This window comes from Grampus griseus (assembly GCF_964374135.1).
Source record: "Grampus griseus genome assembly, chromosome: 6".
Taxonomy (NCBI): domain Eukaryota; kingdom Metazoa; phylum Chordata; class Mammalia; order Artiodactyla; family Delphinidae; genus Grampus; species Grampus griseus.
This window is the reverse complement of record NC_139000.1, coordinates 8,729,579-8,741,564: the sequence shown is the minus strand read 5'-3', so window position 1 is coordinate 8,741,564 and position 11,986 is coordinate 8,729,579.

Here is an 11,986-nt window from a genome sequence, read left to right as displayed (position 1 = left end):
TACAGCCTAGTGGATTTAATCTATTTTCTGCTGACACCGTATTAGACATGATGGACCAGGCAGGCACTGCAAGGCTGTAAGCTCCAGAACTTAGAAGCTTTTGGGCTCCTCTGCTAAGCCTTTTTGGTGGACGGGGCATGGCCAGGCTTCCTGCACACCCCCTGGGCCCTGAGGGTCTCCTGATGGCCTGCAGGTAGCGCTTCTCCCCATCGTCTCTTCTTATCAAGTAGGGCTTGGGACTTGGCAGGATGATGTGTGCTGAGAGTACAGACTGAAAATTGGTGCTTCTTAGGGCCAAGTTCAGCCTATTGATTGTCTACCTGCCTCACATCATGATTTCTAAATATTCAAGCCAACATTTAAAAGTCAAGAGATCTCACTTAAAATCCAGATGCTTTGCTACTTTTGAAAAATGGAAAAGGTGGCACAGTGGTTAAGAATCCACCTGCCAATGCAGGGGACACAGGTTCAAGCCCCGGTCCAGGAAGATCCCACATGCCATGGAGAGACTAAGCCCATGCGCCACAACTACAGAGCCTGCGCTCTAGAGCCCGTGAGCCACAACTACTGAAACCTGCTCACCTAGACCCTGTGCTCTGCAACAAAAGCCACCGCAATGAGAAGCCTGCGCACCGCAACAAAGAGTAGCCGCCGCTCGCCACAAGAAGAGAAAGCCCGTGCACAGCAACGAAGACCCAGTACAGCCAAAAATAAATAAATTTATTTAAAAAAAAAAGAAAAGAAAAATGGGAAGAATTGACCACATGGAACTGTCGTTGTCACGGAAATAAAAGACTGGAATTTTGAGAAGTCACGTGCTTTCCAGTTTGTCACAATGCCTACCATTCCCTACTGTCTCCCTCACAGTCAGGAGTTTGAGACTTACTCAAATCCTGTTTACTGTTGCAGGTGAGCTGTTGCTTTCTTTCTTTCTTTCTTTTTCTTTTTTTTTTTGGTAGAGAAACATTCCCTGATTCCATGTGCATCTTTTTGTGTACCAGCTGGAAACAGATGACACACTCAAAGCTGGGTAGTTGAGGAGAGTTTAGTAATGGGATTATTTACAAAGGTATGGACAGAGTTTAGGAAAAGCAACAGAGAGTGCTACAGCACCCAGTGCTACGAACACTGGGGAGTGTTACAACCCTAAGTCTGAAGGGATGTGGGGAGGGGGCCTGGAGAGAAAGCGCTGCTGATGGAGCTGAGGCTGGATCACGGGCTGCAGTCAGCCCAGGGTTACTCCACATAGACAGAGCCTGGAAAAGACTCCTCCAGTGTCTGTCCTCCCTGCCTCCATTCTCCTCTGGTGCTCCCCATGGGCCACACCATCTGGAAGCCAGAAGACAAAGGAGTCCTCCCAGACCTCCCATATAGCTCAGCCTCCTGGACACAGAGTTGGGGAGCATGGGAGGCAAAGAGAGGATCTGCAGGAAGGACCAAATGGAAGAGAGCCAGCATGCCATGTGTCCATGAAAAGCAGCAAAACAAAACATACACAGAGGAGACCAAATATTTAAGGAAAAATAAGAGGGTGTATACATCTGTGTGGAAGTTAAGAATATGTATTCTTATACATTTAATGTGTGAATGCCTAGCCCGCTTCTGTTGTCTGCATCATCCTCCTGGTCCCCATAGGTACCCAACTTTGCATCACTGACCCTGGGAAAGTTATCCCTGTCCCTGCCCCCTCCCACCCCACCACAATTTCTTTTGGCTTTATTTCCATTAGGGGAAGGAGATTCCCATCCATTCCCCAAGGAGGTAACAGCATTAGAAACAAGACCCTTCCCATTCTCCTCTCCACTCCCTCATCTGTGTGGTGAGGCAGGGTCCAGGTCAAGTTCAGACACAGCCCTCCCCCTGGCCCTGCCCTCAAGAACAGCTCATCCTTGTTTCTGCTCCTGTTGCCATGTGGTATCTCAGCAAGGCGGAACATCCCTGCCCTTGGGAAAGGGCTGCCTGGTCTAAACACTCCCCCACAGCTGGGAGAGACAATCAGTCAGTTGAGGGAGGGAGGAGTCAGAAGCCCCATTTTGACCCCAGGATGGAGCTGCCTTCTCCAACTCAGATTTGCCACTAATGTAGCTAGAGCTATTGTTCCCATTTGATCTCAGTTCCTTATGCCCCATATTGAACATTTGGCCTATTTTTTGACTGCCCAGCATGGACCCCCATCCTTTCTGTTCGAAGAATTCCCCACTTTATGAGGCTTGGAGGAAAAAAGATCCCATTTCCCACTCAAGAAGCCCCAAAGGCCAGGTAGTCACTTTCCCGGACTCCCTTGCAGATAGGAAGCAGCCACAGGACCAGGCTCAGACAGCCAGAGGACTCTGAATCGGTCAATAGTGGCTCAGGTGAGGCAGCGGCAGCCATTGTAGCAAGATCGGCTTCCAAGGCAGCAAGGGCAGCAACAGCACAGACTGGGGTGTCAGTCAGCAGCGGCCATGGTGGTGGCCTTGGGGGGTGGCAGCAGCATCCTAGCCATTCCAGTTCTGTGATCTGATTGTGGGCACAGCTGCGTAGTCACCGAGCCTGATTTTCCAGCCCTCCCAGGGACTGTGTGAGCCACCCATACCCTTTTGGTGAATTCCTTTTCTGCTGAAATCAGCCAGACTCCATTTCTGTTCCTTGTGACTTTGAACTCCTGCTGATACATGTGCACACAGAACCCTGGAGGAAAGAAGAGATAAATGGCACCTCCAGCCGCTGCCCCCAGCAGCTCCCTTCCAGTCTGTGTGTCAGTTAAGACTATCTTGATTCCCTCCCAGTCTGTGTGTCAATTAAGACTATCTTGATTGTAAAAAAGCAAAACAAAATAAAAGCAAAGCCTCAAGCTGACAAAGAATAAAGAGAACGTATGAGTTCACAGGAGCCTGATCCTGTGAGGCTAAAAACAGGCTCTCACTAAGAAACTGATTTGTCTCTGGCTCTCTTGTATGTCTTTCTTGCTGTCAAGTTCATTTTCAGCCCCCTCACAGGGGCCCCTGCAACTACAGGCCCTCCTTTCATAGCAATAAAATGGCTACAATAGTTCTCGACCTCTCCTCCTCCCATACCACCCCACAGAAGAGAGTCTCTTCTGGGAACTCCCCCACAAGTACAGGGGTGTCCAGATAAGGTCACAGGCTTGCCCCTGCACACACCATGGTGGCAGGAAAATAGGATAAGCTGATTGACTTAAGGTAATCAAGGTGCATCTCTGGAGCTGAATCCCCTCAAACCATCGGGTGAGAATGGGGCAGGTGGTGAAGTCCCCAAGGAAAGTCAGCTTCCTGTTGGTGGGAAATGGGGGCATGGGTGCTGGGCACCTTTGGGAGACTCAGATATCTGGGTCGCATCTCAGCTCTGCTCCTGCCTGTCGGTGTGAACCTGGCTAGTCCCTTTTCCTCTTCATGTCTCAGTGGCCAGATCTGTACCACGGTGGAGAGTGGGCCACATTCTACAGGTCTGTGGGTCTTGGAGGCAGGGTTAGGTAGCATTACCTTGAGGCAGTGGTTAGATGGACTGAATTGTGTCCACCCAAAATTCATATGTTGAAGCCCTAGCCCCCAGGACTCAGAATATTACTGTATTTGGAGATAGGGCTTTAAAGAGGTGATTAAGCTAAAATGAGGCCCTTAGAGTAGGCTCTTCATATAATGTCCTTATAAGAAGAGGACGTTAGGATATACAGACACACCAGGAGCACTTGACTATGAGGACATAGCCAGAAGGTGGCCATTAGCAAAGCCAAAGAGAGAGGCATCAGGCGAAACTAAACCCGCTGACACCATGATCTTGGACTTCCAGCCTTCAGAACTGTGAGAAAATAAATCTCTGTTGTTTCAGCCACCAGTCTGTGGTAGTTTGTTATGGCAGCCCCAGCTGACTAATACAGAGCTCATGAACTTGGAAGGGGAGGTCCATCTGGCCAAGTTCCCATATCCACTCTGCCTCATACCAGTTGTGTAACCCTGGGCAAGTTCCTTCACTTCTCTGAGCCCAGCAGCCTAGCTGGGGGAACACATTCTCCAAAAGAGGATACTATTTCAAAGTTTTTAGTGGACACTTGCAGACACGGTGACTGTTAAGAGCATAATGAAAAGATATTAGAGGGAGGGCTTCCCTGGTGGCGCAGTGGTTGAGAGTGCGCCTGCCGATGCAGGGGCCACGGGTTCGTGCCCCGGTCCGGGAGGATCCCATATGCCGCGGAGCGGCTGGGCCCATGAGCCATGGCCGCTGAGCCTGTGCGTCCGGAGCCTGTGCTCCACAACGGGAGAGGTCACAACAGTGAGAGGCCCGCGTACCGCAGAAAAAAAAAAAAAAAGATATTAGAGGGAGCAGGGGGAGAGCTGGGGCCAGTCTGTTTATCAGGCTACTAAAGCATCAGTGGTCCGACCTTGAGCCTTACGAGAAGTAGTCAAAGGGCAGTACGCCCCCCACTGACCAGTGCCGGGGTCCCCTCTCAGCTCCACATGCCCCACCTCCAGACCCTGCCCTCAGTACCTAGGGGCAGAACTTTGGGGGGCTCCCTCTCCCAGATGATAAAATCAGGCTTGTGCTTCTGCCAGAGCTCCAGATTCCTCATGTGTAGAATGAGATAAGAGCATCACCTACCGCATGGAATTGTAAATATTTAATAGGATAATAAATGTGACGTGCTTAGCACAGCGCCTCCTACAGAGGAAATGCCTGAAGAGTGAGTGTGAAGGCTATTGCAGGTGCTATTCCACTTCCCTTGGACTAGATATTGATCCTCCCAGTTATAACCCAGATTTCAGCTAGACTCCTAGGCCTTTAAAAGACAAATATGATCAGCTAAAACCACCACCTCTTCTCCTGTGGAGATCTCAGTGTGTTTCCAAGATGCCTGAAAGTACCCAGGGTGTACCTTTCCTAGTTACCCCTGGATCTAAATGCCAGCCTATGCTGAATTTGTTCTATTTCTGTCGTTGTCTCCAAAGGAACTTGACCCTTCCTTTGATGTACACACACACACACACACACACACACACACACACACACACACACACACACCACTCCTGCAGGGCTTTTGTGGGTCTAACAGCCATTATTGAAAGTCTAGGATGACAGGGGGTGGGGTTAACATCACAAGCATCCAAGCAAAAAACTTAAATTCACATATTAAATATCCTTTATCTTAAATGAACTTTCACGCTTCCTGCACCAGAGATTTTTTCACTGGCCACATCATAAAGCTCCCTGGACTCTCATCAACTTGCAGACCTCTCTATCTCTTTCATCCTTCCTCTTTACCCCCTCTTTCCTGGATAGGCCCCTCTGAGCTCTTCTCATTCCAGTATCAGAGTAACGATGATATATTGAGTTATCAGTCTTAATTCTTCACCCCTCCCTGTGTCCTTTTTCCATGTGACTTTGCATGTCTCCCTCACTAGAACTGGAGTACACCTTCCTACCCCTTGACTGTGGGCTCAGCCATGTGACTTGTATGGCCAGTGTGATGTTAACAGAAATAATAGAAGCAAAAGCATGAAATATGCTTGCACAGTGAGGTTTCATCTCTTACATCTCTGTATTCCATGAGAAGAGCTTCCCCTGGGTAGCTACCGTCACTTCAGCTGGGCCCCAAAATGAAAACACATGGGCAGACCTGAGCCCAACCTGTCATGAGGAGCCAGACCCAGCTGGACCCACAGCTTGAAGCAGAGCTGCCCAGCTGAGTGCAGCTTAGCTGACCTGCAGACACGAGTGAAGATAAATCATTGTTGTTTCGGGACTTCCCTGGTGGTCTGGTAGGTAAGACTCTGCACTCCCACTGCAGGGGGCCCAGGTTCGATCCCTGGTCGGGGAACTAGATACCACATGTCGCAACTAAGAAGTCGGCATGCCGCAACTGAAAAAAAAGATCCCGCATGCTGCAACGAAGACCCGGTGCAGCCAAAGTAAACAAATAATATATAAAATAAAATAAAATATTTTTTAAAAATCACTTTAAGAAATCATAGTTGTTTTAAGCTACTGAGTTTTGGGGTGAGTCATTTTGCAGTAATAGCAGACCAATACAGTAATCGGTGCTGAAAGTGGGAGGTTGCAATACAAGTCACTGAATAAGCAGCAAGGAAACATTTACAGGAGGCTGGGAAACAGGGGGGAAACTGTTGTAGGAGACAAGAAAAGGCAGCCTGTGTTAAGTAGTGAGAAACATTTAACAAAAGAGTTGTGTATGAAGATATAAATAGCAGAAAATGTGTCTAATGAACTTTTAGAGTTGGGGGAAGACATCTAAAGACAAAATGTCAAAAATATGACTTTCTTGCTGCTGGATAAAGTTGAAATGTTACTACTACAGGAAAGAGATGTGCTCAGAAAAGAACTGGCCAGTTTTGGAAGCAAGAGTTAGGGGGAATACAGAGTCCAGAGCTTGCTAAGTTGAAAAATAAAACTCTATCTCCAACCTCTCCAGCCAATAAAAGATTAAAAAAATTAAGAATCTTAAATCAATATACAGTTTGTGGGCAATAATCAAATCAAGAACATGGATCATTTCACCTGACAAAAATGTTCCTAGAAAGAGTAAGGGTGCAACGCCACAAAATCATGATGTCCCAGAGTACCAGAAGTTAATTGAGTCTATAGAAAGAGGCACATGTCAGAAAGCATTGTGAGTAAGCATTTGTCACATGGAATTGACTAGAAACACACAAATTGAAAATCCAAAATGTTTTTGAGAGCTATGTATTGGCAAAAGTGTCATCATTCTAGGCAGAGATTTTCCCGACTATCTATGGGAAAGAGAAAGCTGATCGGCCACCAAAAAGCGTATATTCCTCAATACTCTCTGCAAGATGCTCTTCAAATTAACCCAGGGAGCTGTTGGAAAAGGAAGAATTTCCCAGAGAGCAGAATCAAGAACTGTAGAGAACAGACTGAGAGCCACTTCTAGAGAGGAGCCAGGAGCCTAATCAAGGAACACACTAATCCCAGGATGGGGATTTTTTTAAAAGGGGCAAAAGATTTGAACAAACTCTGCACCACAGAAGAGATGAATATGGCAAACATGCACATGAAAAGATGCTCAACATTGTTACTCATTAGGAGAATGTAAAATAAAACCACATGAGATATCACTACATGTCTGTTAAAATGACTTTTAAAAACTGTTAATACCAAGTATAAAAGGAAGGATGTGGAGCAATGGAATTCTCCTACATTGCTTGTGGGACTGTAAAATGATATACTGAACAGTGTAAAATGAATCACTGTGGAAAACAGTTTGACAGTTTCTTTAAAAGTTAAACATATATTTAGAATACAACCCAGTAATCCCACTCATACGTATTCATACAAATGAGATGAAAACTTAAAACCTGTACATGAATACTTATAGTGGCTTTATGCATGATTACCAAAAACTGGAAATAATTCAAATGTTCTTCGATTGGAAAATGGATAAACAAACTGCGGTATATCCATATAATGGAATATCACGCAGCAATAAAAAGGAATAAACTACTAATACCACAGCAACATGCATTACTCTCAAATGCATTATGCTAAGGAAAGGAAGCCAGACTCAAAATGCGACATACTGTATTACGTACGATTCTTTCTGGAAAAGGCAAAACTACAGGGACAGAAAACAGATTGGTGGTTGCCAGGGGTAAGGGGTTGGCTACGAAGGGACACTGGGGAGTTTCTGGAGCTAATGGAACCGTCCTACGTCTTGATTGTGGTTATAGTTACATGACTGCATATGTTTGTCAAAAATCATAGAACTATACACCAAAAAGGGTGAATTCTACTGTATGTAAATTGTACCTTAATTTAAAAATGGAAAAAAAACTGCACTAGTCATTTTAAACTATGTTATGCTAAAATAACAAACACTAACTTCAAACTCTAAGAAGCTTATAGCATCAAAAGCATATGTATTTATTACCCTATATTTTTATCTCTGGTCAGCTTAGGGCTCTGCTACATGCAATCTTCACTCTAGGACTCATTTTGATGGGGAGCCACTTTCTGGAACATTGCTGGTCTCCATGGCAGAGAGAAAGTAGAGAGAGGGAAATTACACATTGGCTCTTAAAGCTTTCACCTGAAAGTGACACGTATCATTTCAATTCCTTTTACATTGGTCAAAGAAAGCCACAAGGCCACATCTGTGTTCAAGGGCAGGCCTACCACGTATCCAGGAGAAAGACAGGAAATATTTGGTGGACAGCACTCATGAATTCCACAGTCTCCACTCTGATGGTGAATTTGTCGATTTCTCTTAATAATTCTATCAATTTTTACTCTATACCATAGTTTGAGGCTATTATAATATTACGTGGATACAATATAGACTTATTATGTACTCCTGCTGAGTTGAACCTTTCTCATTAAAAAATAGCCTATTTGTATTAGTCATCTTTTGTTAACTTATGCTGCAGTAGCAACATGATAGCATGAATCATGCACTCGCTCAAAAAGTACCCACTTGGAAGTGACACATTTCATATTACATTAGTCAAAGAAGCCACATGACCACACCCAGCTTCAAAATCTCAGTGGCTTATAAGAAGCAGAGTTGTTATGCATCCTTTGTGGGTCATTTGTGGAACTACCCACTCTTCATTCTATCTTATTTTCATTCAAGGACTCAAGCAGAAGGAGCGGTCCCATCTGGGACATGATCTGCTTCCGGCAGAGGGAAAGAACAGTGGTTCTTAAAGCTCTGCTCAGGAGGGCACACATAATTTCATTCACGTTTCAGTGACCAAGCCTGAAGTCCATGGGGTGGGAAGTAGAGGCCTCTTACAGGGAGCAGTAACAAATTACTGAGCACAATAATAAAATTCACCACACTATTTTTAGCAGTGCTTTTTGCCTTAAAGTCTATGTCATCCAGTGTTAATACAGCTAACAGACCCAGCATGGAATCTCTTTTACCATTCTTTTACTTCAAATTTTCTTTGTGTTTTAAACAGTGTACAGCTAGGAAACTCCCTGGCAGTCAAGTGGTTAGGACTCAGCCCTTTAACTGCCGTGGGCCTGGGTTCAATTCCTGCTCGGGAGACTAAGATCCCGCAAGCTGCACGGCAAAAAATAAAATAAAATCAATTAATTAATTTTAAAAATAAAGAGTGTACAGCTAAAAATTTTTTTAAAGCTGGTGCTATAATTTTTCTTTTAACTAGAAGGTTTAGGTTTTTTAAAATATACTTACTGTGATTACTGAAATATTTAAATTTATTTTTCCACTTTATTTCATGCTTTATATTTTTCCACTTTTTATGTTCTTTTGTTTCTGCCTTTATTTCCTTCCCCTTTTTTCCTTTCCTTCTTTTTAACAATATTACTTTTCTTCCTCTGGTTTGGTCTATAACTATTTTTATTCTTTCAATAGTAAGCCTTGAAATTTTAACATTCATATTTAATTAGAAGTCTAATGTTAATCAGTATTTTTATGGACAGTGGAACCAGTCAATTAGAGTGATTGAACTAATGGCTCCAATTCCTCACTTTCTCTGTATGCAAACCCTTTGCCATAATCCTTCACAGCTCCTTCCTACTACAGCCTCGGACTCAGTCATGTGACCTGCTCTGGCCAATGAGATGCTTAAAAAAAGTCTTGAAAAATGTGGTTGTACATTTCCATTGCTCTGTTTTGTGTCCCTGCCATTGCCATGAGAATTTATCCCAACATCCTGGCTGGTGGGTAAGAGACTCATGGAGAAGAGTCAAGGCTCCCAGTCAAAACCATACTAGATCAGCTGACCCCAGACATATAGGCAAGCCCAGGCAAGCTCAGCAAAGCTTTCTAACCAACCCCCAGCAGACACTAGACATGTGAGCAATAAACAAATACAGCTGCATCCCTCTAGGTTTTGTGGCTGTTTGTTATGCAACAGTTAACTAACACACACTTCATAATATTTTAACTTCAGTAATCCTCTTATACTTTATTACTATCGTTCCATTATTTTGATTTTGCCGTTTTTAATCACACAAATTATAATTGTTCTTGTTTTTTGTCTCTGATGTTTGTTTATCTTTAACCATGTTTGCCATTTCATTTGCTCACTAATCCTTATTAGTCCTCAGATCTTCCTCCTGGGATCATTTTACTTCTTCCTGAAATATATCTTCTATATTAGCAGTTCCCAAATTTCTGGCACCAGGGACCGGTTTTGCGGAAGACAATTTTTCCACGGACCAGGGGTAGGGGGTGGGAGGAGTGGTTTCAGGATGATTCAAGCACATTACATTTATTGTGCACTTTATTTCTATGATTATTACATTGTAATATATAATGGAATAATTATACAACTCACCATAATGCTGACAGCAGGCAGAGCTCAGGCGGTAGTGTGAGCGATGGGGAGTGGCTGTAAATACAGGTGAAGCTTCGCTCCCTCGCACGCCGCTCACCTCCTGCTATGTGGTCCAGTTCCTAACAGGCTGTGGACTGGTACCAGTCCATGGCCCGGGGGTTGGGGACCCCTGTTCTAGATCCTTCAGTTAAGTTCTGTTGGTAGTAACTCTTAGTTTTTGTTGATCCAAAAAGTACTATGTTTTCATTTTTGAAAGATTGTTTGCTAAGTATGCAGTTCTAGGTATAAGATTATTTTCTCTCATCACAGTAAGGCTATTATATCATTAATGATATTATTTCATGCTATTATTGTTATCATTGTTCCCGTTATTGTACAGTCAGGAGTTAGTATCACTGTTATTCCATGGTGGTTTATCTGACTTCTGTCTGCTTTTAAATTTTTTTTAAATTTATTTTTAATTTAGTTTTGGCTGCTTTGGGTCTTTCTTGCTGTTTTCTCTAGTTGCAGAGATCAGGGGCTACTCTTCGTTGCGGTGCACAGGCTTCTCATTGGGGTGGCTTCTCTTGTTGTGAAGCACAGGCTCTAGGCACGTGGGCTTCAGTAGTTGTGGCATGCAGGCTCACTAGTTGCGGCGCACGGGCTTAGTTGCTCTGCAGCATGTGGGATCTTCCTGGACCAGGGCTTGAACCGATGTTCCCTACATTGGCAGGCAGATTCTTAACCACTGCGCCACCAGGGAACTCCCCTGTCTGCTTTTAAAATCATCTCATGCTTTGGTGTTCTGCAGTTTCACCAGACTGAATCTAGGTTTTTTTCCCCCCCTATCCTGCTTGGTATTCACTGTGTTTCCTGAGGATGCTTATCTTTCATCGAATCTGGAAAATTCTCAGCCATCATTATTTGACAATTGCCTGGCTCATATTCACTTTATTATCTTCTAACATAACTGATAAGCATGTGATAGACGTCACTTTTTTTCATTTCCTTGTCTCTGGGATGCTTTTGGGTAATTTTCTTCAAATCTATTTTTTAGATCACTAATTTCTCTTCAGCTGTATCTGTTATTTAACCTTTCCAATGAGCTATACACTTAAAATGTATCTGACTCTGCCACTTGTCTTCTCAGTTCATGGGTTTCTGTTTTTTGATTGTGGGTTCATATTCATTTGGAAGCCTATCCGTGGGAATTCTTTGAGACCTGGGTTGACAGTGAGTTCTTCTCAAGAGGACTTTGCTTTGGCCAAGTACCATAGGTACTATCTACCCAGATCTATTTTAAATTGAAATGTTCGGCTTGTGGGCTTTTGGACCATGCAAATAGTGTGGCCATGTGATGGCCAGATTTTGGCCATGCATCCACTAGGAAAATGTTTTACCCTTCCACCCAGAACCAAGCAGAGTCAACTTTCCTTGCTGCCTGCCTCTGCAGGGCAGTATTTTGTTTTTTCTCTAGTCTATCCTTCCCCAAAGATATATTCCTTCTTGGGTTCCCAACCTGATGTTCCAGTTTGGCCGTCATCCTGCCTGGACCCACGTAGATGCCCCCATAGCTGGTAGTAGCATTATTGTTAACCTTCCTCCAGAGATGATTTTCAAAATATTTGTCAGTATGGCATATGCACCAAGCCAATCAGAAAAGATACAGACTGTACCTGTGCATAACTTCTGAACATTAATTCTAACTTCCTAGGCTTATGTTTCTG